This window comes from Abrus precatorius, unplaced genomic scaffold (genome assembly GCF_003935025.1).
Source record: "Abrus precatorius isolate BTA unplaced genomic scaffold, Abrus_2018 Scaffold10, whole genome shotgun sequence".
In the NCBI taxonomy this organism is placed as follows: Eukaryota; Viridiplantae; Streptophyta; class Magnoliopsida; order Fabales; family Fabaceae; genus Abrus; species Abrus precatorius.
The window spans coordinates 16,676,352-16,704,183 of record NW_020874292.1 but is presented as its reverse complement, the minus strand read 5'-3'; the positions used below and the strand labels follow the sequence as shown (position 1 = coordinate 16,704,183).

Below are 27,832 nucleotides of genomic sequence, written 5' to 3'. Positions count from 1 at the left end.
AGAGGAAAAGGTTCAAGAACAACCAAAACCTACATCTGCCCAACCAAAGGTGGCAGAGAATACTGAACAGACAATTCCTTTCCCATTTCCTCAGAGAGTTATCTAGCCAAGCAAGAAGATTGAAGAGGCTGAGAAAGAGATTTTAGAGACCTTCAAGAAGGTAGAGATGAACATACCTCTACTAGATGCAAGCAAGCAAATACCCAAGTACGCTAAGTTCTTGAAAGACCTATGTACCCATAGGAGGAATCTTAAAGGTAATGAGAAGGTAAATATGGGTAGAAATGTTTCTGCACTCTTTGAGAAACAAAGGTCCACAATGCCTGAGAAATGTAAGGACCCAGAAACATTCACTATCTCATGCATTATTGGTAATAATAGGATTGAGAATGCCATGTTAGATTTAGGAGCATCTATAAATGTCATGCCATTGTCCATTTTTACCTCACTATCTCTTGACCCTCTGCAGCCTACAAGTGTAGTTATTCAGTTAGCCAACAGAAGCATAACAAACCTAGCTGGGATTGTTGAAGATGTATTAGTCAAAGTAAATGATCTCATCTTCCCAGCTGACTTTTACATTTTCGATATGCAAGAGGGAGAGTCAGTGAAGAGTGCTGCACCAATCATCCTAGGAAGATCGTTCTTGAAAACTGCAAGAACGAAAATTGATGTGCACGCCGGGATGCTCACTATTGTGTTTGGAGACAACATTGTGCGTTTCAACATTCTAGATGCCACGAAGCATCCGTTGGAAGAACACTCTATTTTCAAATTAATTTGTTGGATGATTTGATAGATGATCAATTTTCTGAATTTTTAGAAGAGGATTTTGCTCTTAATTTTTCTGATTTTATAGACAATTCCATTTGTGAATACTGTATGTGATAATTTGTATTTTAGACTTCTTGAATATAAATTCTACAACTTCTATTATTGAGGAAATTGGAAAATCAATAGGGGAAGAATGTGATGTTTTGAGTTCAGTAGGTACAATTGAATCTAACCCTTTTGACTTGAATGTTGCAGAAATTTCTCCTACTGAAAGTGCCAAGTCACTTCCCTCTGTGGAGCAGTCTCCTACATATGGTAGAGCATCTGAAATATGCCTATCTAGAGGCAAATGAGAAGTTCCCAGTGATAATCTCCACCAAGTTGAATATTGATCAAGAGGAGAAACTCTTAGAAGTGATAAGGAGGCACAAGAAAGATATAGGCTGGACCCTTGCTGATATTCCTGGAATTAGCCTCTCTCTTTGCATGCACTGAATATTATTGGAGGAGGGTGCTAAGCCAGTGAGGCAGCCTTAGAGGAGGGTGAATTCCATCATTTTAGATGTGGTGAAGGAGGAAGTCACCAAGTTGTTGCAAGCTGGGATTATCTACCCTATATCAGATAGCACTTGGGTCAGCCCAATCCAAGTGGTTCGCAAGAAATCTAGACTCACTATGGTCAGGAATGAGAAGGATGAGTTGATACCCACTAGAGTCCAGAATAGTTGGAAAGTCTGCATAGACTACAGGAGACTAAACCAAGCAACCCAGAAAGATTATTTTCCACTACCCTTCATTGATCAGATGCTGGAGAGGTTGGCTGGTAAGTCTCATTATTGTTTTCTTTATGGTTTTTCTGGTTATTTTTAAATTTGCATAGCACCTGAAGATCAGGAAAAAACCACTTTTACATGTCCTTTTGGCACTTTTACCTACAGGAGAATGCCATTTGGCCTGTGCAATGCCCCAGGCACATTTCAAAGATGCATGCTTAGCATTTTTTATTTATTTAGTGGAGCATTGCATAGCACCTGAAGATCAGGAAAAAACCACTTTTACATGTCCTTTTGGCACTTTTACCTACAGGAGAATGCCATTTGGCCTGTGCAATGCCCCAGGCACATTTCAAAGATGCATGCTTAGCATTTTTTATTTATTTAGTGGAGCATTGCATAGAAGTCTTTATGGACGATTTCACTGTTTATGGCCTATCTTTTTCTGCATGCTTGGTTAATTTAGAAAAAGTTTTGAAAAGATGTATTGATACTAACCTTGTACTAAATTTTGAAAAATGCCATTTCATGGTAGAGCAAGGTATAGTATTAGGCCATATCATATCTGAAAAAGGAATTGAAGTAGATCCTGCAAAACTTGATGTTATTGCACAACTGCCTTACCCCTCTTGTGTTCGAGAGGTTCGTGCTTTTCTTGGTCATGCAGGGTTCTACAGCAGATTCATCCAAAATTTCTCCAAGATTGCCATCCGCTGTCCAAGCTGTTGCAAAAGGAGGTTGAGTTCAGTTTTGATGAAAAATGCACGAAGGCATTTAATATGCTTAAAGAAGCCCTAACCACCACACCCATCATCCAACCCCCAGATTGGACCAAACCATTCGAATTGATGTGTGATGCATCCAATTTTGCAGTGGGGGCTGCGTTGACTCAGAAGGTTGGTAAGTTTCCTCACATCATCTATTTTGCCTCTAGAACCTTAGATCCTGCACAGTGTAATTACACCACAACCGAAAAAGAACTATTGGCCATAGTATTTGCATTGGACAAGTTGAGGTCATATCTGTTAGGGTCAAAAGTTGTGATTTTTATTGATCACTCTGCTTTGAAGTATTTGCTAAAAAAGACAGATTCTAAGACTAGGCTTATAAGATAGACGCTCCTACTTCAAGAGTTTGACATGGAGATCTGGGATAGAAGCGGAACTCAAAATCTGGTAGCTGACCACTTAAGCAGGATAGATGGAGTTCCTAACCATATTCCAATTTTAGATGACTTTCTTGATGAACAACTCTTAGAGTTGTATACTTCACAGGCACCCTGGTACGCTGACATTGTTAATTTTCTTGCTGCAGGAGTTTTTCCAGCAGGTGCTGTAACACCTTAAATTTAATTTTCAATAAATAAGAAATTTCACAAATTTTTGAAATAATAAAATTTCTATTTTAATTCAAGTTTCATCAACTATTTCAAATAAATAAAGGGGTTACAAATTATATCAAATAGTCGCTATAGGACTTATTCTAATACAATAGTTTTCCAAAATAATGTCCTATGTCCTATAGCAGTTCCATCCACCCCTTCACTGAGCCCGATGCTGATTGTCTTAATTACCTGAAAAATGAATGTAAAGGTGAGTACTCTACACTACCCAAAACACATAGTCAACATAAAGTCTCACCTCCAGAACATTTCCAATACATTAACCAAGCACAAACACAAGCAGCATTTCACATCCATAAATATAATTCATAAACCCAACGTATATACACGCCAGCCACATTCATTGCAGCCTTGTGATCACAGATTTACAGATGGAATGGTCACCGGTTACCCCCGCCTCACGGATACCATGTAGGCAGTCACGGGTCGTTCAGTAAAGGTAATGGTCAGAGGTCTAGTCAGGAAGAGAGTGTGTGGCCCGTGATGCACCCGTTCCGCACTCGATGTCACCACCACTCCCTCTTCCCGAAGGTATTTCTACCGTCCTCATCTCCCACACCCCTAGTGTATCGATAAACCATTCACAGCACATTACAACGGCACTAACACGCTCATTCACACATATTCCATTCACGCATGCAATAATCATGCTTACACATGGCACATAGCCTATATTGCATTCAAATACACTGCACTAGGCCCACATTCGTTTCACATTACACTAGGCCCTCAGGCCCACATTTGTTCACACACCGCAATACATAGCAAAATTCCATCAACCACATATTCTCTCATCTATACACATAATATTCATATATCAAGGCACATGGCCCACATCATATTTCACAGTAATTTCCTATCCTCTAGTCAGCCACATCACAATATTCAACTAAATAATGGTAAATCTCACACAAAGAGTAGGGTACAGTCCCCCCTTACCTCGGATTGACGTCCCACACGCTAAATCCACCAAGAAGTACTCCTCCTCACGGATTTTGTCCAAAACACATGGAAAAACTCTATAAGAACCTAGGGAAACCACAGAAATAGAGAAAGGGGATGTAAAACCAAAATCCTAACCATTAAAACTCACCTCCAAGCGTTCCTCACATCGATTCAACCTTCAATTAAGCTCCTAAACGGCTTTGGAGGCAATTTAATCAGTGAAAAGGGCATTAGGCATGAGAGGATCGAAGGGAGAGGGAGAAATAACTCTCCCAAACCCTAACCCCCTTTAAATCCTTTTCTGGTCGCGACACTCTCGCTATAGCAAGATTTCTCGCTACAGCGACACGCCCTCTCGCTACAGCAAAAAATCCAGAGAAAATAGCACTCTGGTTTCTGCAGAATCTCGCTACAGCAAGACTGCACCCAGAAATGCACCCCAAACTGTCGTTTTCTCGCTACAGCGAGACGTCTCTCGCTTCAGCGAGATGGTGACAGTTTCAGTCCTTCCTCCTAGGGCCCTCTCGCTACAGCGAGAACAGTCCAGTATCTCGCCCTGTACTAAGGCACTTTGCCCATTTTAGCCCAACCAGTCATGCATACACACACACACACACACACACACACACACATACACACACACACATATATATATACACATACATATTCACAACATATATCTAAAAAAATACACAAATGAATATACATTTATATTTATATAATTATCAATAATTAATATTACAAAATTTGTGGCGTTATAGGTGCACCAAAAGGTAAAAAGGATAAGATAAGGAGTGATGCCAAACACTATGTTTGGGATGATCCTTATTTATGAAAATTCTGCACATCCAATTCAGGTAATTACTTAACCTTCAATTTCTAGAATTAGGGTTCATTGCTGTAAAAATTAGGAATTCTGAATTGGAGAATCCTAGACTGGAATTGGTGATTTATAGTTGTTATTACAAGGATGTTTGTAGAGCATTTAATTTGATTATTTTGCTAAATTTAGAAATGTTGAACCCTAGGGTAGCCACTCCTGCCTGCGAAAATGCTTAATTTGAATTTTCTGCTATGTTGGTGCTTATCCTAGGACTGTTTTGGGGTGTGTAATACTTTATTCGTGCTACATTGCCTAAATTTACAGCTCATTACGTAGTTCCTTTTTGTGATTCTGGTTGACTTGGTGACGAATAACTCCCCATCGTGTGTACTGGCATATGCCATAGTAACTGTTTGGTCTGCAAAAACAGTGTCATTTTGGGAATATGTGATGTTTTACATGTTCAAATATTTTTCCAATGCTACACATTCCATTGTACACACACAACCAACCTTGAGCACCTCTTTCATATTGCTAGAATTTTGCATGACTTTACATTGAACACACATCAATTTCCTGCGTACACATTGAGAGAGAGGTCACCTTGTTGTCCAATTGCATTCACTGTCTGTATGTGCATTTTCTGACACCTAAAGAATTCTTTTGAACTTTAATCCATATGCCTTGTCTACTTGATTTCTTTTTGAATTCTGCTGCATGCCACTTGACAGAACTGGAATCCTTCTGCATATCTGTACAAATATGGCATATTGGCATCCACACATACACCAATTTTTCTGCACACTGTTTACTGTCAAGACTGCCCTTTTGAATTGATTTGTTTTAACTTTTCTGCTTCACTTGGTTGTTGCCCCGTATTTCAGAGTAGTTACTATCATTCCCTGTAGTGAATACATTGGAAGAGCAAAACCTTACAGTGCTCACTCTGATACCCACTTTCACTTTGAATCTAATGCTAGTTGACTTTAATGCTTGTAACTATTTCTTTTTACAACCAGCTCACTATTTCTTTTCATTCCCCTGCAGTAATAAGGTGAATACTCCAAGGAAGAACACCCCTACACCCAAGAGAGCTAGAACTGCTGGAGCTTCATCATCCAGACCTCCTCCTGCACATGATCCAAAGTTTAGATCCTTGGCTCATGAGGAATACTTCAGACCCAACATCCTGCGAAGGCAGATAGTGCAGGATCGTAATTTTGAAATCCAAGAGGGCACAGACACTCAATTTTAGGAAGAAATTCAGAGGCAGCGCTGGGAGCTTTTTACCACCTGTGCTGGAAATGGGTGGAAGGAGATCACCCAGGAATTTTACACTAATGCAATTAGGGTGAAAGGAGACCAACTGCCCCTTAGACACACCATAGTGCGAGGTGTGGAAATTGATTTTTCCCCATCCAACATTCAGAGGATTCTGAACATACCTCCAGTGGAGAGGCAAGCTGGACAACTTGATTTTTCCACATTCAACTATTTGAAAGAGAAGGACTACAAGCCCATACTCCAGGAAATCTGTAAACCAGGGGAAAATTGGGAGTTTGACATGCAGCTCATGCCCAAGAATTTGACCACAAAACACCTCCTTCAACCAGCCAAGGTATGGAACATCTTCCTTTTGAGCTGCTTCATGCCAGTACGCCATTCATCTACATTGGCGGTTAAGAGACCTGAACTTATATATGCTATCCTCACTGGCATGCCCATTCATGTGGGAGACATTATCAGTAACTTCATCATGGGAATCTTAAGTACCATGAAGGACTCCCTTGCATTCCCATCCATTATCACCATGTTCTGCCAGGATGCTGGGGTTGACATAGGTGAATATCAGCAGAGAATTAAAGCAGCCCCATGCATCTTCACAGCTATGGTGAAAGATATTTTTAATGCTAAGAAGAAGACTATTGACCCAGGCCTCTCCCTACCTGCTGAATATAGGAAGAGAACCTAGTTGAACCTCAGAGAACAAGTCAAGCAAATAGCATTGAGGCAGGATATGATCCATGCTGGTCTGAAGTCAATGTTGACCCTCTTAGAAACTATGTCGCTTAAAATAGGAAAGAAGCTGGGCATGACATCAGACCAAATTTATGACACCCTTACATTCACTGCACCTTTCCTCAGAGTAGCAGTTAACTAGGATTTAACTCCTTTCACAGCCACCACCCATGCACCTATAGCTGAGAAAGATAGCAGCTCCAGTACTCCAGAGGAGGAAGAGGATGATGAGGACGATGACAACCTTTCATCCTCCAACTCAGATGAAGATCTCATTTAGCTCCACTTTCCCTTATGTCATTTACATTTTTGCAATTTCTAGTTCATTTCCCTGTATTTAGTAACTACTATTTTCCTTGTAATTATCGTACTTTACCGTCTTTAGTACCATCTCTCCCTTTATTTTCCTGCATCACCCCCTTGAACAATATTTGACACTTTCATATATACTATTTGCAGTTTAATTTCCACTATTAAACTCTGTGTTGAATCCACTATGCGTCTTTGTGCAGAGAATGCCCTCAGTAACATCAAGAGGAGCATGAATTTGATCTCTGAGTGTGACTCTGAAAAGGGGTGATCTCTTTGCCTCTATTTCACATTGTCTTAGTCTATTTTTCTTGCATAGTTCATAGATAAAATACAAAAAACATTGTCATTATTTCTTTATTTTTAATGAAGTTCAGTTTTGTAATTCTGATTTTATATTCTGATTGCACTTCCCATTCAACCCTCAATCATTCTCTGTTTTGTAAATAATCACCATTCCTACCATACTGAGCATATTTTCTTGTAAGGTGAACTGTACCCACATGTTGCTAAGTAATTATCATCTTTTACCATGATAGAGAATTGAGCCTTAAAATTCTTTTATGTGTGCACATTACATGTATTTTGCATCTATCCTCTAGAACTTGCCCTGTTTCTTAATTGAATTTGCATTGTGCAATTTTTCATCTAGATGATTGAGACCTTCTCTGCACATACCCACCCACCCTAGAACACCCTTGCACCTAATTTTCCTTGTTCTACATTCTCTTCTTTTTCCCAACTTAGTCTGCAAACATAATTTTCTTCCCTTAAGAGAGGTATTTCTTTTGAGTTGCATCAAGAGTGATTGCATGAAACTAAGTTTGGGGTGCTAATTATGACTGTAGTTGCTTGAGGACAAGTTAGATCTTAAGTTTGGGGTGGTGAGCATTATACATGTCAATATTACATCTAAAAAAAAATGCTTGAATTTGAAGAAAAGAATGATTGCCAAAGTCCAATAAATTACAAAAAATGAATGAATGTAAGAATAAGAAAAAAAAAATATATAGCGATACAGCAAGGTAATTTGATAGAAAAAGAATTCCATATAAGGCAAAATAATGAAAAATATGGTGAAAGAATGTTTGAACCTCACAAACTGCATCATTTAATGCATTCCATTTTAGTTGTTGTACTCATTCACTCAAAGGAATTCCCTCCTCTTAAAAACCCACTTGAGCTTTTGTCCTTCCTTGATAAAACATTGAACCCAATCTAACTGAAATTGTGACTAACAAAGCCTTTATGATAGGTGGTTCATTGTATCTAGGCAAAGGAGATTGAGAATATGGGCAAGCATTTGGTAGGGTGAGGTAAAATGCATGAATTGAGAGAAAACACTTAGCCTGAAACATTAATGAGTGAAGTGTGAAACACTATACTGTGAGCTAGATGATTTCTTTGCATTGTTTGAATTGCATGAAACCTTGCTAGATTTTTGTTTCAGTTTAGTGGGACATTGCATGAAAATAATTGATATGAGTGTGATTGCTTTGTTGAATGAATCCATGATTTTGAAAATATTGGAAGTGCCAATTAGATGGAATGAAAATTTTGAGAATTTTTTTTGGATAAATCCAACCTTTTACCTTCAATTTTCTTGAGGACAAGCAAAAGTTTAAGTTTGGGGTTGTGATGAATCCACAATTTATAGATATTTTACCTAGCTTTTTATAGAATTTTAATATGAAAAATAGACTTAGAGATTGTAAATAACATAAAAACCTCATTTTGGTCAAACATTATAGCTTTCTTAATTTTTGTCTTCTTTCCACTAATTTTTGTGAATATATTTTATAATTTTGATCATTTGAATAATTGTGCAGGAAATTCTAGACAAATTTCATGAATTTTTGGCTTTTGGAGAAGATATAAATTGAGAGTAATCACTCTCAGGTACCATAGTGATCACTCCAGGGAGCTGATTCCAAGGAATATGCCAAAGTAACCACTTTTAGAAGCAGCAGTGATCACTCCAAAGCTAAAGAGAACCACTAGGCCTATGCGTAATCAGTCTCAGAAGTGATAATGATCACTCCAGAAAGCTTCAGGATGAAGTGCCTGCGCATAAACACTTTCAGAAGTGAAAGTGATCATTGTAGTGAAGCCTGAACCAGAACACTTTGCGTGTGTTTACTCTCAGAAGTGAGAGTAACTACGCGCGCACAAAGTAACTACTATTATACACAAGAGTGATCACTACAGAAAGGGAAAAAGCCTGAGGAATGTTGCGCGTGATCACTCTTATTTACAAGAGTGATCACTATGAGGGCGCGTCAGACTTAGTATATATAGTTTTTTAGAAAATAGGGTACGGATCTTTTCATAACTTCAGATTCTTTTGCCACTTTTGGAGCATTTTGCATAGCTTAGGATCCTGGGGTGACAGCTGTCACACAATTGGAGAACTAACTAGCAAGTGTACTAGGTAGTTGTAGCAAGTAATAAAATTTAGAATTCAATATGAGCCCCAAGTATCGTCCATAAGGATCTTATTTCAATTACCACTTCAGCATTTAACAATTAGTTGAACAAAACAATTCATTGAGAGGTTTGTAACATGTGAAAGTAAGAAATAAAGACAATAAAAGGTAATGAACTTGCTGTAAAAACAGAATACGAATTTTGTATTAAGAATGCTATATGGAAAATAGTTAGAAATCACTTCACCAGATTTTCAATTGCAATGTAATTATGTTCTGAACTCTTGAGAATTTTAATTGATTGATAATCAATTTCACTTCTTTAACCAAAGGACAATTCCTTGCCTCATTGATCCTAATATCTAATTAAATCTCCCTAATCCCTTAGGTAAAATTTAATCAAATACTGCATTAAGTTCTGGAAATTATAGGATTACTAGATCATGATACTTATTCCTAAGATCTTAATAACCTAGGCATATGATTCAGATATGAGAAATAAACTCAATTTCCATTGATGAAAATTTCTCTAATTTCAATTAAATAAAGGATTAGTTCAGAACTGCATTAAGAACAGAATCACATACTCAATTCAATTAAAATCTCAAGATTCAATCCACAATTACATCATAACATCAAATCTGGATCCATAGATCCCTAACCAAAAAGTTCTAGAACAACATTACAATGGAGAAAGGAGAAGTAAGACAAGAAGCAAAAGAACATCTTCAAAGACCCAATCTTTACTCTAATTCCTCTAGAAATAAAGCTTGAAAGTCACTCCCAATCTCTCTCTCTGACTTCTCTTGGAAGTTAAAATAGTTACAAAGTGAAAAATAACAAAAATGAACCAAAGTCCCTTTTTTCTGAACCTCTAACTTCTATTTATATGGTTTTTCCCGCCTTTTGCCTTTTCACATGTTAATCTTTGAAAATTCTAGCATCAAAGGTCTTCTAGAAGCTTCTAAAACTGATTTAAGAACTCAAATTGTCCAAAGTTGACTCTTAGAAGTGATATTTAAAATTCTGTTATTTTTGCGTAGCTATTCTGAACACTTGAAGTAGCTATGCGCTGACTGCGTAGCTACTCTAGGCACTTGATGTAGCTACACGCTCAATTGCGTAGCTACTCTGATCAGTTGAAGTAGCTACGCGCACTGTGCAGTTCTGAATTAGGCTTGGAAGTAGCTACTTTAAATGCTTGAAGTGGATACGCGCTCTGCGTAGCTACTCTGGGCACTTGAAGTGGCTACGTGCTCAATTGCGTAGCTACTTTGAACACTTGAAGTAGCTACTCTCTTGATCTTCATGAATTTTCTTCTTCAAAGTGTTCACTCTATGTACTCAGAGTGACTACGCCCTTCATAAAATACTTGATTCTTCATCTTTTAGGCTTAATTCCTTTACTTTTTTCACTTCAATCTTCAACTTAAATTCTCAGCTCAAGCTTCTGCACAAGGATTAAGTCACTTTTAAGTCAAATTGTTCATAATTGGACTAAAAAATCTAAAAATCAAAACTATTTACACAATTATGAATATTAATGCAATTTTTATGATATTTTCAAGTTTGCTTAGCACTTTACTACTTATTTATTAACAAAAACTAGGCTAAAAATATAGTAAAATGTGAATTTATCACCACCCCAAACTTAGAATTTTGCTTGTCCTCAAGTAAATCAAATCACATAAAAGGGAAAAATTCATCTACTAATTGAAATCAATCAACAAAACTGACTTTTTTCAAAATTTTTCTATTTTCCAGTTCTATGTTTTCTGATTTCTCATTCTCAATCAAGTTATTAATCCATTCAATCATCATGACAATCACACTGAATTAATCACACAACCAACAAAACTTGTCATCTGAGTTCAATTAATTCAGCAAAGTTTCATGTGAGCAAAATTGAAAAACATGATTCACAACTCACAAGTAGTGTTTCCCTCATCATTCAGTAATATTTAGGCTTAATGTTTGCTCTCAAAATTATCATTTTTACCACAATCTACCATAGACTTGCAAATATTCTCAATCTCCTCTGCAAATATACAGCAAGTCACATATCAAGAGAACTTTTTCAGGTGAAATTAAGGTTAAAAGACAAGTAGGTATTCAATCAATTAGGGAAACAATGTGGTTACTTCCAAATAGAAAAGATGCAATTCAAGTAGATGAATATTCAAAACTTAAATTAAGGTTGCCTCATTTTTCTCATTCATCCAAATCTGCATAGAATTTTTAACTTTATGCAACATTTAAGGAATTATCATTGCATCAATTATGGAGAGAGTTTCTTTTCCAATTCTTTTCATATTTTTCACATTTATTGCTCCTTCTTTTCAACACTTTGCTTTTCATTTTTCTTTTCGAATAACTCAGAGCTTTGCTGCTGCTTACCACCCTAAACTTAGAACTTTGTTTATCCCTAAGCAATACAAAACAAGATGTCCACCCCAAACTTGGTTTTAAAAATTAATCTTTGATTAAACTCAAATTTCCTCTTCCAAATTTGGATAGGACTCATGGTTTTTCAGCAAGGTTTAGATTAAGGTTTTTCAAAGAAAAAGCTAAAGGCACAATGAGGCGAACTAGGATTTTCTCAAACATAATGGAGGTTCATTTAGGCTAGCTAAGCATGATCAAAGAAGGCCTCCATCATATATGTAAAATCTGCAAATTACATATTCAATTAAGAAACAAAGCAAGTTCTAGAGGTGCAACAACAAATGAGATTAATTTCACACAACAAGAATTGTTATTCATGAGGCTCAATTCTCACCAAGGTATTTTAAAGTGAACATGTCAAACAATCAAGCTTACAATCAACTTTTTCAGAACTATATGCACACAGTGGCAAGACTACCTCATTTTGAAAATTACAAGTGTGACAATCATGTGAGAATAGGAAAAACAACTTAAGAAAAAACTAAATATCAAAATTCACAAAATTGCAATCAAATGGAGTGTATTCATAAAAGTCAATTCATGATATAATATAATATTTTTGTGTATTTCTGGGAATTTTTCAGTATATGTGAAGCTAAACTCATGAATAAGAGGTACAAAATTCACCCCCCCTTTCATGGCAGCTTCTGCAAGTGTCAAATCCAAGTGCTTGAGTGCTGTGTAATGGTGACATATTCTGCATAAAACACCAAGATTCCCATCAATAATGCAGAAAAATAGAATAGTAAAAAATACAGAAATATAAAACTAAATGAAATTTGTACTCCATTGCTACTGAAAAAGTACTAAAATAAGTTTAGAATAGCTGACAATTAACTACTAAACTTACAAAAATTAAAGTTCCTAGCTGCTAAAAATTACATAATCTGAAAAGTAAAAGAAAGCTAGCGAAAATTAAATTCCTAAACTACTCTTTTGCATCCTCTTCATCTGAACTCTCTTCTTCATCATCTTCTTCTTCTTCACTCTCATTATTTTCTTCTATTTCAGCTCTTGGGGGAGTGTTGAAGAGAGGTAGATTGTTGAATGTGGTGGCTCTAAGGCATTGGATATTTTCTGCTTCTGACTCATAGAGTTGCTCTTTTGTCATGCCCATCTTTTTATCAATGTTCAACATTATATTTTTCATCAACAGAATTCCAGCCTTGTTGCTCTCATGTAAGGCATTCTTCCTCTCAGCTAAAGAGTCTTGTCTATCCAAAATTTTCTGCAATTGAGCCTTGAGTTTGAGAGGAGAATACTTCTTAAACTTGGCAGGAATTGATGAGGCAATAGTGACTGGTGTGGTGGTATATATTTCCTTTATCATAGTTGTTGTAATAGGAGGATTGGCTTTACTCTTCTCATAATATTCTCCAAAATTTACTCCAGCATCTTCACAAAGTAGAGTAATTAGCCCTGGAAATCCCAATGAATCCTTTTCGTTTTCAGAATTGCTTTCATCCAGCTATTGATCACTTCCCCCACATTGATGTAGAAATCACTCACTATGGCAAAAATGAGTTCAGCTCTCTAGACAGTAGTGGTGGAGCTATGGATCACTGGCATAAATGAGTTGAGTATGAAAATACTCCATACTTTTGCAAATGGCAGCAAATTTCTGGTCAAAATGTTTTTTAGAGTAGAGATATTTCTAGCTTCATCTCTTTCACTCAGCTCCCATGTAGTTCCAGGTTTGCCAATTTTATGGAGGATTTCGGTGTAATTCTTATCCATAGCTCTCCCAAAATCTGAGAAATCTTGTTGTCCTTCTTCTTTCTCCACATTGATCTTTAGGACATTGTTAATATTTTTAGCAGAAAAGTCCACTACGGTACCTCTAATAGCAGTGTGATTTGGAGGTAGATGGTCTCCCTTGGTCCTTAAGGCATTAGCATAAAATTCTTGTGTAATATGCTTGGACCCTTTGATGAATTCACTTTTTATTATATTTTTACTTGCCTTTTTGGTGCTCCTTGATAGAAAAAATGGACTTAGATAGTGCAAATAATACTGAAATTACATTTTGAGTAAATATCATAGGTTTATTAATTTTTGGTTAATTTGCATTTAATTACATAGATATAGATTGTAATTTTAATTATCTTGATAATTTTGCAGAGTCCCCAAGTTAATTTTGAGAAATCTTGGCCTTTGGATGAAAGTTGCCCCCAATGTAGCCACTTTCAGGAGCAAAAGTAGCAACTACAGCAGGTCTGGGCATTAAAGGTTCCAAAGTAGCTACTTTCAACCTTCATAGTAGCAACTCCAGAAAGCTCTAAGGACGCCATTTGAGAAGCAATTTGCACGTGGTCACTATTGCCTTTCATAGTGGCTACGCGCATCCAAAGTAGCCACTTTCAACCTTCATAGTAGCAACTCCAGAAAGCTCCAGGACGCCACTTTTGGAAGCAATTTGCGCGTGGTCACTATTGCCTTTCATAGTGGCTACGCGCATCCAAAGTAGCTACTTTCAGCATGAAAAGTGGCAACTCCAGAGAATTGGCAAGCTTACGTAAATATGCGCATGGATACTTTCAAGGGCCAAAGTGGACACTTTCAAAGGCAAAAGTGGACACTTTACTGACATGTCCTCCACTATACATAGATTTTAGAAATTAGGGTACGGGGACTTGAACATTGATTTTTCTTTGATTCTCTTTGCCAAATTAGGACATTTTCTTTCCAGAGCTTTGGAGCCTTAGGTGACAGCCATGGATCCATTATAGATTTTAATTTCCAATTTCCCTTTCATTCTCATTGATTTTACATTAATGTTGCTTACGTTTCTGCATTCCCTTCTTTTATTTGTGAAGCCCATCCATATGGAGGGCTAAATTTTCTTGTAATTCCTAGTTAACTTATATGGTTCTTGAATTCTTGGATTTAATGGCAATATTACTCTTTCTTTCTTCGGATTTATTAACCCCAATCTCTGAATGAAATGAAATTTACATGAGGGGAACATTACTTAATGAACCATAAATTACCCAAACAAAATTCTAATACAAAATTGCTAAATTTTGATTAATCTTTGAGATTGCTTAATCTTAGGGATAGAGATTGAAGCCCATTAAGATGCTTAATTTTAATTGGGATGCTAAAGTTAATTTTCACTTGTTAGATTAACTTAATTCAAGGGGAAAATAGGGGATTATTGAATCATTTGAAAGAATAGGGATAGAACTCATTGATTGACTAGGGATTACACTTCTTAATTGATTGAATTTCACTAGTTTACATTTTGCTCTTAATTAAAATCTGGAAATTGACAAACCTCCCCCCAATTTACTTGCTTTAAATTCTATGTTTACACTTGCTCGATGTATGTTCCCAACCAAAAATTCCTTGGAGACGACCTAGGACAACAGCCTAGTACTGCATTCATTTCTTTGCATATTTGATAAGGATTAATGACAATCTTTGTGCATAACAAGTAGCGAAATTCGTTTAATCAAATTGGGGCCGTTGCTGGGGAATTTTTGGTGCTGAACTTATGTTGAACATGATTAGTGTTCTGTTTTTGTGTTTTGCATGTTAGTGTGTTTGTTTCATTTTTTTAGTTTTTGTATTGTGTTGATAGCCATACGAATTTTGTGGTCTGTTTCTGCATTGTTATTGCAAGATTTTCTACATCATTTCCTTCATTCAAGTGCTGCAATTTTTCAATTACTCACTTTCAATTTTCTGCACTCATTTTGCTGCATTATACTCTGTTTTTCTGCACTTTTGCTGCATAATTCTGCAGAGAGATTTCAAACTGTTCTTGTTATTTCATTTACTCAATTTGCTTTCAATTTAGTTAGTTCATATCTAGTGCATGACCCGATCAAACCCTGGGGATTTGTATCCATTAGACCAGGAGATTGATAGGACTTTTCATAGGAACATTAGGACACATAGGGATCACTCTGAACCATCATCATCTCCTACTGTATCTTTGCAATCTGTGACACCAATTTCTATTTACTCTTCTACATTTTCACTTGACTATAGTTTTGGAGCAATGGCAGGTGATGAGAGGACTCTTAAGGAGCTAGCTGCACCGGATGTCACATACCAAACATTGTGCATCCAATATCCAGATGTGGACGCCCCTTTTGTTTTGAAAACTGGATTAATTCACCTTCTACCTAAATTCCATGGTTTTGCAGGTGAAAACCCTCACAAACACTTGAAGGAGTTTCACATTGTATGTTCCACCATAAGACCTCAAGGTGTTCTGGAGAAGCATGTCAAATTGAAGGCATTTCCATTCTCTCTTATGGATTTGGCTAAAGACTGGTTGTATTATCTTCCACCTGGCTCTATTACAAGTTGGGACACCCTCAAGAGATTGTTCCTGGAAAAAATTTTCCCTGCCTCAATAAGAAAGGAAATATGTGGTATTAGGCAGCTGGAAAGGGAGAGTTTCTATGAATATTGGGAGCGTTTCAAGAGACTTTGTGCTAGCTGCCCCCATCATCAGATAAATGACCAGCTCCTAATCCAATACTTCTATGAGGGCTTACACCCAATGGATAGGAGCATGATCGACGCAGCTAGTGGGGAAGCCCTAGTTGACAAGACTCCTGCTGCCGCTAGAAACCTCATTGAAAATGTGGCAGCTAACTCTCAACAGTTTGCTACAAGGCAAAATTCTCTCATGTCCAGGAGTGTCAATGAAATTCAAACTTCAGATTCACACAAGCTGGAGCATAAGTTAGATGAGTTGGCTTCTACGGTAAAATAGTTGGCATCCATCCAAAAGAATTCTGCTTCATATACACCTTCACCTCCATCCATTCCAGCAATGCTTTGTGGGATTTGTTCATCTATGGATCACTTCACTGATAGTTGCCCCACATTGCAAGAAATTGAATCTTTGGAAGGTAATCCTCAAGCTTACGTTGCTAATATTTATGCTAATAAAATCCCTTTTCAGCAGCCGCAACAACAACAAAGCTGGGATTTATCTTCCAATAGATATAATCCCGATTGGAGGAACCATCCTAACTTAAGGTGGGGAGGAAATGCATAGCATCAAGGCTCTAGCCAACCATCCAACAACCATTTCCAACCGCATCAAGCTGGACAAAGAAAGCCATATTCAGCCCAACAACATCACCATCCATCATCTTCATCTCAACAGCACCATCAAACATCCCCTTCACTAGCTCCTGCACCTCAAAAGAGTGAGTCATCTTTGGAAGACCTTGTGAAGCAACTCACCATAAGTAATCTCAATTTCCAGCAACAGAGTTAGGCCTTCTAACAACAGACTCAAGCAAGTATCAAGACCTTGGAGAATCAAATGGGTCAACTTGCTTCACCTCTAAATCAACTTCAATCTTAAGGTTCAGGCAATCTCCCTACACAAACTGTAACAAACCCAAAGAATGTGAGTGCCATTACCTTGAGATCTGGTAAGGTGATGCAAGAGCCAGAAATACCTAAGGAGAAGGATCCTAGTTGCACTTTAGCTGCAGAAGGTGAAGGAGGAGAGATTAAGAGCCAAGAGCAACCTGCACCTATGCCCACACCATGTCAACCAAAAGTGGTAGACAAAGAGGAGAGGTCCATTCCTATTCCCTTCCCTCAAAGAATGGTTCAGACCAGCAAGAAGCAAGAAGAGGTTGATAAAGAAATTCTGGATACTTTCAGAAAAGTTGAAGTCAATATCCCCTTGTTAGATGCTATCAAGCCAATCCCAAAGTACGCCAAATTCCTTAAGGACTTGTGCACTCATAGAAGGCGGCTAAAGGGTAATGAAAGAATGAACATGGGGAGGAATGTATTAGCTCTTTTTGAGAGGCAGAAAACTTTCATGCCTAAGAAAACTTCCTGCATTATAGGCAACAATAGGATAGATAATGTCATGCTTGATTTAGGTGCATCCATTACATCTTTGTCTCTTGGACCATTGCAGACCACAGGTGTCATCATCCAGCTAGCAAACAGGAGCACAGCACATCCAGCTGGACTTGTGGAGGATGGGTTAGTGAGGGTGAATGACCTTATTTTTTCAGTTGATTTTTACATCATTGACATGAAAGAGTCAATGGATAGTGTTGCACCAATCATTTTGGGAAGACCGTTCTTAAAGACTGCGAGAACGAAGATTGATGTGCATGCCAGATCACTTACTATAGAGTTTGGAGACAGTGTTGTCAGCTTTAACATACTGGATGCTATGAAGCACCCAAATGAAGAACACTCTGTTTTCCACATTAACCATCTTAATGAATTAATAGATGATAGTTTGTTTGAATTTCTAGGGGGAGACTCTCTCCTTAATTTTTCTGATTGTGTAGATACTTCCAATTGTGAATCGTGTAATAGTTCTTCTCTATGTGACATTTGTGCTGAGATTTCTAATTATTTCAATGCAAATTCTACTACTTTCAACGTTGATGAACCTGAAAATTCCATAGGGTTAGAATGTGATGTATTGAGTACAACAAGTACAGTTGAATCTAACGCCTTTGGTTTGAATATTGCAGAGACTTTGTCAAATGAAAGTGCCAAATCACTTCCTTCTGTGGAGCAACCTCCCACATTGGAGTTGAAGCCCCTACCAGAACATTATGAGAAGCTCCCGGTCATTATTTCCACCAAGCTTGAAGGCGATCAAGAGGAGCTATTGTTGGAAGTAATTAGCCCTCTCCTGTGCATGTACAAAATTTTGTTGAAAGAGGGAACTAAACTAGTGAAGCAGCTTCAGAGAAAAAGAAAGAGAAAGAGGAAGAGGAAAAGGAAGCCACAACTCCAAGAACTAGAAGCGCTGCACTTAGGAGCATATGAAGACTCAAGAACCTACAAGGAGAGAACCAACAGTATTATGATAAATTGATAGGTAGAAGAGAGTCCTGTGTAGGTCAAAAGATGCTTCTATTCAACTCATGTCTCAAGTTCATGACTGGAAGGCTGCATTCCAGGTGAATTGGTCCATCCACAGTTACACAAGTATTTCCTAATAGTGCAGTGGAAATCAAGAGTGAATCCACTAACAAATGTTTCACAGTGAATGGACATTGTCTGAAGTATTTTTTGGAGAACTCAGTTCCCTTGGGGAGATTGAAGAGGTGGATGTGTACTCCCCCATCAATTCCTTCAACCAAGACCCCTGTCATGAGTAAATCACTTCGCATGTCAAGCTAGTGACATTAAAGAAGCACTTTGTGAGAGGCAACTCACACGTGAATAAGGAATTTTGTTCTTTTCCTTTGCATTCTTTCAATTGAGTTTTTGTTTTTATTTGTTTTCATTTGTAGATAGATCTCTGATACAATTCAATTTTGTGTAAATAATTTTCTGTGGACTCAGAATTTTTGCAAGGATTGTGGCAGCGGCAAACACTTTGGGTACTCATTCATGCTTGGTACAATTTGTTTTTCGTGAGAGTGACCACTTTCATAGGCCATAGTAGTCACTTTGGCTCAAGGTAAGCATGTTTCTCTCTGTAGTTCCCACTTTTAAGAGTGAAAGTGGCTACTTTGACACCCAGGGGGTCAATAGTTTGCGCATGGACACTTTCAAGTCCAATAGTAGCCACACGCAATCCACTTTGCATTTTGGGGCTCACTGTAGTTGCCACTTTCTTAAGTGAAAGTGGCCACGCGTATATGCTCACAAAGAGGACCCCACTGTAGTTCCTACTTTCAAACTCAATAGTAGCCATGCGCAATTCACCTTGCATTTTGGCCTCACTGTAGTTGCCACTTTCTCACTTGAAAGTGGCCACGTGCACCACTCTTTGGGCCAGCCCACTGCGCGCAGCCCCTAAAATCCTTGAAAGTCACAACGCCCACTTCACTTCACTCACGACACACACCCATAAACACCCACTCAAGCACTTCACTCACGATGCACCTCACGACACCACTCCTCCACCTCCCAATTGAGTTTTTGCACCTCTAATTCTCACATTTCCACTTTCGCCACCACACCCAAAGCTCCAAGCAAGGTAAATCTCTCAATCTCTCTTAATTCATGAGTTAGGGTTCTTAGATCCCCAATTTGGGGCTTTTTAATTATGCCCCTATATGTTGAAATTGATGTGAATTTCTTGTTTAATTAAGCATTCTTGTATGAATTAGAGTGGGTGAGGTCCTTTAATTGCACCCAATGGCCATGTGTGGCTGCCACCATGTTCAATGTTTCCACTTTTGTCCCCAAAAGTGGCCACGCCCATTTCCATTTGCTATGAATCTCATTTGTTGTTTTCATTATGCCCATTCCCTTTATTTTTATGTTCTCAAACAAGCCCATTATGCCATTCCTTTTCATATTCATGCCTGTTGATGTCTAAATTTAGTTCATGTCCATTTACATTGAGTTCTAACCTCTCCATTTTGCTATTTTGCTTCTCAAATTCCATGCTATTTTGTTGTTGCTGCACTTGACTCTCATACCCCTTCTATAATTAGCTCTGATTGTTGGCCTTTCTGGGTGTTGAACATGCTTTTCGTGACTTTAGTTTCACTATTGTTGTGTTATGGCCCTTAAACTTAGCAGCCACATTGTGTTCTATAGTCAATTACTATACAAGATGAACATTTGCCACACCATTTATTTTATACTTAATTGCAATTGTATGTATCATTTGAGCCCTACGCTTTGCCCATAGAATGTATCTTTTATGGAATGCAATGTGTTTTTACTATGTACCATGATCAGCATTGAATGCTCTTTGAGTCATATGTGGCACTATACACTCTTTATGCGTACAAGTCATTTAGGATTGCATCAAAATAATTTGCAACCCCCTTTCACTGGTCTGATTACTTGCTGTTGTTCGTTACCATAGAGGGTTGACCCAAATTTTTCCTGCACCACCCATTCATATACTCTTTCTTTTCTGTAGGATAATGTCTAGCACTCCCAGAAGGAACACCTCCAGTTCCTGAGAGGAAGCAGAACAAGCAGAGGAAGATGAAGGCGCCACCTCATCCACCTCTGATGAAGATGCCATGATGAAACGAATTTTAGGTTATTCGTCATGCAAAAGATTGTCGTTAATCCTCATCAAATATGCAAAGAAATAAATGCAGTACTAGGGTGCTATCCTAGATCGTCTCCAAGGAATTTTTGGTTGGGAACATACATCGAACAAGTGTAAACATATATTTTAAAGCAAGTAAATTGGGGGGAGGTTTGTCAATTTCCGGATTTTAATCAAGAATGAAATGTAAATTAATGAAATTTAATCAATTAAAATGAGTAATCCCTAGTCAAGCAATGAGTTCTATCATTATTCTTTCAAATGATTCAACAATCCCCTTTCTTTCCCTTGAATTAAGTTAATCTAACAAGCGAAGACTAACTTTAACATCCCAATTAAAATTAAGCATCTTAATGGGCTCCAATCTCTATCCCTAAGATTAAGCAACCTCAAGGATTAATCAAAATTAAGCAATTTTGAATTAGAATTTCGTTAGGTAAATTAGGGTTCATTAAGCAATGTTCCCTTCATGCAAATTCCATTTCATTCAGAGATTGGGGTTAATAAATTCAAGGAAAGAAAGATTTGTATTGCAATTAATCCCAAGAATTCAAGATTCATGTGCATTGACTAGGAATTACAAGAAAGTTTAGCCCTCCATATGGATGGGCTTCACGAATGAGAGAAAGAAATGCAAGAACGTAAACATCATTAATGTAAATTCCACAACAATCAAAGGAGAAATTGGAAATTAAAACCTATAGAGGACCCTTGGCTGTCACCTAAGACTCTAATGTCATAAGAAATTATCCCAATTTGGCAAAGAAAAATTGTGTAAAATGTCAAAAGTCCCGTACCCTAATTCCTAAAATCTATTTATAGTGGATGACATGTCACCAAAGTGTCCACTTTTGCCTTTGAAAGTGTCCACTTTGGGCCTTGAAAGTATCCACGCGCAGGATGGAAGGATTGCCGCTTCTCTGGAGTTGCCACTATTTGTGCTGAAAGTAGCTACTTTGGTGCGCGTGGTTACTTTGAGAGCCCATAGTAGCCACGCGTAGGAAGGCTTCAAAATTAGCGTCCCTGGAGCTTCTGGAGTTGTCACTTTTGGGCTTGATAGTAGCTACTTTGGTGCGCGTGGTTACTTTGAGAGCCAATAGTAGCCACGCACATCATGCTTCCAATTTAGCGTCCCTGGAGCTTCTGGAGTTGTCACTTTTGGTCTTCAAAGTGGCTACTTTGGAACTTTTAATGCCCAGACTTGCTGTAGTTGCCACTTTTGCTCCCAAAAGTGGCTACTTTGGGGGCAACTTTCATCCAAGGACCAAGATTTCTCAAATTTAACTTGGGCATTCTGCAAAATCATCAAGATAATTAAAATTGCAATCTATATCTATGTGATTAAATGCAAATTAACCAAAAATTAATAAACCTATGATATTTACTCAAAATGTGATTTCTATATTATTTGCACTATCTAAGTCCATTTCTTCTATTAAGGAGCACCAAAAAGGCAAGTAAAAATATAATAAAAAGTGAATTCATCACAACCCCAAACTTAAACTTTTGCTTGTCCTCAAGCAAATCAAAATTCAAGCAAAACAAATGAAGAGGGTTGGATTTATCCAAAAAAAATTTTTTTTAAGAGATTTTCATTCCAACTTCATGCTTTAATTAGCATTTCCAACATCTTCACAATCATAGACTCATTCAACAGAGGAATCATATTCATGTCAAATATTCCATGCAAAGTCCCACTAAATTGAAACAAAAGAATCAAGCAAGGTTTCATGTGACTCACATAATGCAAAGAAACTATCCATCTCACAAGGTGGTGTTTCACTCATCACTCAACAACATTTCAGGCTAAGTATTTTCCCTCAATCCATGCATTTAGCCTCACCCTACCATAGGCTTGCCCATATTCTCAATCTCCTTTGCCTAGATACAACGAACCACCTATCATGAGGGCTTTGTTGGTCACAAATGGGGTTAGGATACGCTCAAATTTTAACCAAGGAGAGTGACAAGATCAAGTGGTACTCAAGAGGAAGGAGTTCTTTTGAGTGATTTAGTGCAACAACTAGAGTGGAATGCCTTAAATGATGTAGCTTAAGAGGTTAAAGCATTCTTTCACCACATTAATTTTTTTTATTTGCCTTATGTGGAGATCCTTTTTCAACTCAAATGCCTTGCTATATTTTTTTTTTCTTTCTTTTCTCCTTTTTCATTCATTCATATTTTTGTGATATCAAGGACTTTGACAATCATTTTTTTTTTGACATGTATTATGAACATGTATGCTGTCCACCACCCCAAACTTAAGACATTGCTTGTCCTCAAGCAACTACAAGCATAATCAACACCCCAAACTTAGTTTCTTGCACTCAATCTTGAGGCAACTCAAAAGAAATACCTCTATTAAGGAAAGGGAAATATATTTGTTGACTAAGTTTGGCAAAAGCAAGAAGTGGGGAACAGGGAAGTGAAGTACAAGGGTGGGGGGAAAGGTATGTGCAAAGAAGGCCTTAATCATCTAGATGAAAAATTGCACAATACATATTGAATTAAGAAACAGGGCAAGTTCTAGAGGATGAATGCAATAATACATGTAATATGCACACAGAAAAAGAAGTAAGAGGCCCAATTCACTACCATGGTAAAAGTGATAATAACTTGCAAAATGAGAGCACAATTCACCCGACAAGAAAATATGTTCAAAATGGTAGGGACAGTAAATATGTACAAAAATGAGAATGAGTAGGAGTTAGATAGGAAATTCAATCAAAGCATAAAAGCAAAATACGAAAGAGAACTAGATTAAAATGAAAAGAGAAGAAATGAAATAAGGAAAATATTTTTTTTATTTATTATTATTAGTACTGTGCAGGAGAAGTAAGCTACAAATAAATGCAAAATAGAGACAAAGAGTTCACCCCCCTTTTATAGATGGTGTATTCAAAGTTCAGGGTAAAATGATGCTCCTCTTGATGGAACTGAGGGCATCTCTGCACAATGATAACAAGAGTTCAGAAAAAGAACGAAAAGGAAGGTAACATAACTGTTTGAAGGAAAGTAACATAAAAGCAGGAACGGAAAGACAATAAAAGAACAAGTGGTTCCTAATTACTTGGGAAAATAAAAGAAAATAAGTACAAGCAGAGAAATAAAAGAAAACACGAAAAGTGGACTAAATGGCATCTTCATCAGAGGTGGATGAGGTGGCGCCTTCATCTTCTTCTACTTCTTCTGCTTCCTCTGAGGAACTAGAGTTGCGGACATCTCTAGGAGCATTGGGATTGAATGGGGGCAAGTCATTCTGAATGGCAGCTCGGAGGAAAGGGGCAGGGAAATGTGGGCCTGATATATCTAGTCTGAAGTCATCCCCATCTTCTTGCCAATGTTCAGCATCATGGTCTCCATAAGGAGGAGCATGCTGGTTTGACCAGAGTGGATGGCAGACTGCCTCTGTGCTATTTGCTGTAGTTGCTCCTTGATTGTTGTAGGGGTCTCCTTCTTGTATTCGGGTGGCAAGGTGAGACTGGGGTCTGAAGACTTCTTTGGCTTAAATAGGTCCTTTACCAAGGCAGTGGAAATGGGAGGAAGTTCTCTAATTCTCTGCTGGTAGTCTCCAAAATCAACACCTGCATCCTGGCACAACATAGTGATTAGAGAGGGAAAAGCTAAAGAATCTCTGCTCCTTTTAAGGACTTCCAGCATGGCGCTGCTGATGACCTCCCCAACATGGATGGGCATGCCAGTGAGAATAGCAAAGATGAGTTCTGCCCTCTTTACTGCAATGGTGGAGGTGTGGATGACTGGCATGAATGAGCTGACAACAAAGATACTTTACACCTTGACAGGAGGGAGAAGGTGTTTAGTGGTCAGATTCTTGGGCTGCATTTTACAATCAAATTCCCAATTTTCTCCTTCAATGCAGATTGCTTGAAGTATAGGCTGGTAATCCTTTTCCTTTTGTTTGGAAAATGCAGTGAAATCCAATTGGCCAGGTTGCTTCTGCAGAGGGGGGCTGTTTAAAACCCTCTGGATGTTGGCTGGAGTGAAACTAACTTGCTTACCCCTGACCATGGTGTGCCTGGGGGGTAAATGTCATCTTCCAGGCACAGGGCATTAGCATAGAACTCCTGGGTGATGTCCTTCCACCCATTGCCTGCACAAGAAATGAAAAGTCCCCAGCCACGTCTGTCTATCTCCTCCTGAAACTGTGGAAATGTCCCCTGCTGGATTTCAAAATTCTTGTCCTGGACGATCTGGCGCCGCAGGATGTTCTCTTTGAAATATTGTTCATGCTCTGGGGACCTAAACCTTGGGTCATGAGTTGGAGGGGGTTGTGATGAAGAGGCTTCAGCTGTCCTACTCCTCTTAGTTCTAGGTGTGTTCCTTCTAGGATTGCCCGACATTATCTGCAGAGAAGAGAGAATATGTGAATGAATAGTGTAGGGGCTGCAAAATAATTTGATATCATCTTAAGTGATGTGTGTGCAAAAGGGTGTATAGTGCTACATATGACCCAGAGGGCAATCAAGTTCAATCATAGCCTACAAACATAGAGCTCAAATGGGATAGACAAGAGCAATTAAGCACAAAGAATGGTGTGACATACGTACACTATGTATAGCAATCCAATGGATAGTAGAATATGACTTTTAAGGCTTTGAAGCTCAAGGATCATCATGCAGCAATTAATGAAATTAAAGTCACGAAAAGCATGTTCAACACCCAGAAAGAGCAACAATTATGGTTAATTTTGTAATATGCATCAGAATCAAGTGCAGCAAAAGTAGAATGGCATGGAATTGAAAAGCAAAACAGCAAAATAGAGGGGTCAAAACTAAATGGAAATAGGCACGAACCAAATTTAGGCATTAACACACATGAACAAGAAGTTTAAAAGCATTATTGGCATGTTTAGAGCATAAAAATGAGGGAGGGGAGCATAACAAAAACAACAAATGAGAGTCATGGCAAAGAGGAAGTGGGCGTGGCCACTATTGGGGCCAAAAGTGGGAACGCTCACTTGAATGAGATTAATACGCCCCTTTGGGTGTAATTTAGTGACCTCTCCCTCTCTAATTCAAGTAAGAATGCTCAATTATACAAGAATTACACCTCAATTTCAAGAAAAAACAAGTAAAATTGAAAAGCCCCAAATTGGGGAATCTATGAACCCTAACCATAAATGGAGAGAAATTGAGAGAATTACCTTGTTTGAAGCCTTGGGTGTGGTGAGGGAAGGTGCGTTTTGGGCTTAGGAGTGAGTGGGTGTGAGTGGGTGACATAAAAATGGTGCGTGCTGGACGTAGGCCGGTGTGAATGCGTCGTGAAGTGGGAGGAGTGTGTGTGAAATAGTGAGCGTGTTCACTTTGAAGGGAATTAGTGCCTACTATGGGTTGGGCCCAAGGGGAATAGTGCAAGTGGTGTACGTGCCTACTCTAAACAAGTAACGTGGGGCACCTAAAAGGCTAAAATTTGGCTCCAATTTGCGCGTAGCCACTATGAAGCTTCAAAGTGGGAACTACAGTGAAGGTGTGTGGAATGTTATTTGCGCGTGGCTACTTTGGAGCTTCAAAGTGGGAACTCCAGAGAGTTATTTTGTGGGACAAGTGCGCATGGTTACTTTGGTGCTTCAAAGTGGGAACTCCAGAGAGGTTACAATGCAAGGAGATTTGCGCGTGGTTACTTTGGAGCTTCAAAGTGTCCACGCGCAAATGATTGAGCTCCTGGGTGCCAAAGTGGTCACTCCCACTCTTAAAAGTGGGAACTACAGAGAAGGATTTGCTTACCTTGAGCCAAAGTAGTCACTATAGTCTACGAGAGTGGCCACTTTCATGAAGGATGAATTACACCTAGCAAGAATGAGTGCCCAAAGTGGTGCTTCTGTTAGAATTCCTAAAAAATTGTGCATCCATAAAGAATTATTTACACAAAATTGAAGCATATCAGAAGTTGCTTAGCTCATTACACCTCAAATGAAGACAAAAATGTAATTGAAAGAATGCAAAGGAGAAATAATGAAAAGACAAAATTGCTTATTCACTTGTGAGTTGCCTCTCACAGAGCGCTTCTTTAACGTCATTAGCTTGACGTGTGAAGTGATTTACTCATGGCAAAGGTCTTGGTTGGAGGGAATGATGGGGGAGTACACATCCACCTCTTCAATCTCCTCCAAAGGAGCTGAGTTCTCTAAAAAATGTTTCAGGCGATGTCCATTCACTGTGAAACATTTGGTAGTGGATTCACTCTTGATTTCCACTGCACCATTAGGAAACACTTGTGTGACTATAAATGGACCAATCCACCTTGAGCGAAGCTTTCCAGGCATGAATTTGAGGCGGGAGTTGAACAAGAGCACCTTTTGACCAAGACAAAATTCTTTCCTGGCTATCAACTTGTCATGGTATCTCTTGGTTCTCTCCTTATAAATTTTGGAATTTTCATATGCCTCTAGACGTAACTCTTCCAACTCTTGCAATTGAAGCTTTCTTTGCTCTCCAGCTGAGTCATAGTGCATATTACAAGCCTTCACTGCCCAGTATGCCTTGTGCTCTATCTCCACTGGTAAATGGCAAGCCTTGCCAAAGATTATTCTGTAAGGAGACATGTCCAAGGGTGCTTTGAATGCAGTCCTGTGTGCCCACAAGGCATCATCTAGTCTGCGGCTCCAATCTTTTCTGTGGGGCTGTACAACTCTTTCAAGTATTTTCTTTATTTCTTTGTTGGAAAGTTCTGCTTGGCCATTTGTTTGCGGGTGATAGGCTGTGGAAACTTTGTGCAGAACTCCATATTTTCTCAGCAGGACTTCCATTGTCTTGTTGCAAAAATGACTCCCTTGGTCACTAATGATGGCACGTGGGATGCCAAACCTGCAAAATAGGTTGGAGCGAACAAATTCTGCAACAACTCTAGCATCATTAGTCTTGGTAGCTTTAGCTTCTACCCATTTTGAAACATAGTCAACAGCAAGTAAAATGT

General features: G+C 38.3%; 1 non-coding gene and 1 pseudogene across 1 annotated transcript; one reads left to right on the top strand and one right to left on the bottom strand.

Annotated features, from left to right (window-relative positions):
- LOC113851966 overlaps positions 1-27,832 on the top strand; it is a 221,694-nt pseudogene that overhangs the window by 124,691 nt on the left and 69,171 nt on the right.
- On the bottom strand, positions 16,282-16,386 carry LOC113853388. The gene has a single exon (XR_003502560.1). It is a non-coding gene; the product is annotated as a small nucleolar RNA R71 (small nucleolar RNA).